Here is a 1,683-nt window from a genome sequence, read left to right on the forward strand (position 1 = left end):
AGTGCCCGTCCTTGTCTCTTGCTATGGTTTGTACCTTGAGGTCAATTTTGTTGGGGATTAGGATTTCAATCCCTGCTTTTTTAACTTGCCATTTTGCCTGGTATATTTTCTACCAGCCTGCGAGGTTAAGATGGGTCTCTTGTAGGTAACCGATCAATGGGTTATGTTTTCTGAGTCAGTCTGCTAACCTTTGCCTTTATTGGGTGAGTTCGGGCCGTTGACATTCAGAGTTATTCCCACCATCTGTGGATTCATTGCTGTCATCTTGTACCTTTTGTGTTGGGTGCTTTCCTATCTCCCTTCTATCAGTATGTTGTGTTTGTGTGGGGGTTTCAACCCTGCCTTCCTTTCCCTCTGATGCAATGTTATCTTGGTAATTGTTTTCAGTGCTTTGACTTCTGGATGAATTGACTTTATACGGTCTTTTTCCTGCTTGTGCTTTGTGGATGTTGGTCTTCTGACCACAGTGAATTGGCCAGGATTTTTCATCTTCCTTCTCTTTTGTGATAGAGATATAAAGAAGAATAGCCAGTATAAACTTGCTGAATTGAGTTTCCTAGAATTTATTCAAAGTTTCTGTGAAAAAAATTAAGTAAATTAGATAATCCAGGAATCATGGATTTCTATAGTTACCTCAATTAGGACTTGAAGTCTTTGGGTAATGCAAATGGTCAACTAACTAGACTGTTAACCAAAAGGTTGAAGCCCCACTCAGAAGCACTTCAGAAGAAAGGCCTGGCAATGTACTTCTAAACATCAGACATTGAAAACTGCTCTAACACACATGGGGTCATAGCTGTAAGTCATAAATAATTCAATGACAAATGGCTTTTTAAGTTAGAATTTAATGATTTGCAGCTTAGAGTCCATTTTTTATTGACTTTTTTAGTTGTTGTTTTTTTTTTTCCTACCTGAAGCTTATGTTTCTACTGGAAAGCAGTTATTCTATTGCTCCTATGTGCTAACCACTGAGTATCTTAAATGTTCTATATCCTTGCTATTCAAAGTGTGGTCTATGGGCTGATAGCATTTGCAATCCTGGATGCTTGTTAGAAATCAGAAGCTCAGCTTCCTCAGAATGACTGAATAAAATCTGAATTTTCAGTTGTCTAAGATATTTCTAATTTCTATCTGTTACAAACAGTGCAGCAGCACTTCCAAAAAATGCTTCATCTCTAACCCCTCATGGCTCCCACAGTGATGCTTATTTTCCTCTTTCCCCTTCAGATAGTTTACTTTCTGTAGTGGGTGTTTCTAGACTTCAGTCCTAGTCCCTTGCTATTCTTTATCCTTTATCTTCAGGGATATGCCCCACTCTAAGTTTCAACCCAACACCATTAGGCAAATATCTGCAGAATCCCTGATCTTGCTCTAAACGTTCACTACCAATTTAATTATATGTCCATTATAGTAGCAATGATAGCTTTTTTTTTTAATGGACCATCTTCTCCTTCAAACCTGTTTTCTGATTCATCTTCTCCTTCATTTGTCTTCTGTGAAGCTCTTGGACATCACTACTGGGTGGTTGCTGAAGGCAGCGCCCTGATATTCTCTTTAAAGTGAGTTTTAATTATACATATTCCATACATATCAGAAATATAATGTATTCATCTACTTGCAAATCAGATTATATTACTATGAACACTTCTCCTGTATTTTCTCTATAAACAAATAAACAGCACT

The 1,683-nt window shown here is 37.6% G+C and overlaps 1 protein-coding gene across 1 annotated transcript in view; it reads left to right on the plus strand.

Annotated features, from left to right (window-relative positions):
- DISC1 (DISC1 scaffold protein) overlaps positions 1-1,683 on the plus strand; it is a 420,830-nt gene that overhangs the window by 118,586 nt on the left and 300,561 nt on the right.

The sequence above is a fragment of the Echinops telfairi genome, unplaced genomic scaffold (genome assembly GCF_000313985.2).
Source record: "Echinops telfairi isolate 266 unplaced genomic scaffold, ASM31398v2 ScPeMD7_7424;HRSCAF=8462, whole genome shotgun sequence".
Lineage (NCBI taxonomy): Eukaryota > Metazoa > Chordata > Mammalia > Afrosoricida > Tenrecidae > Echinops > Echinops telfairi.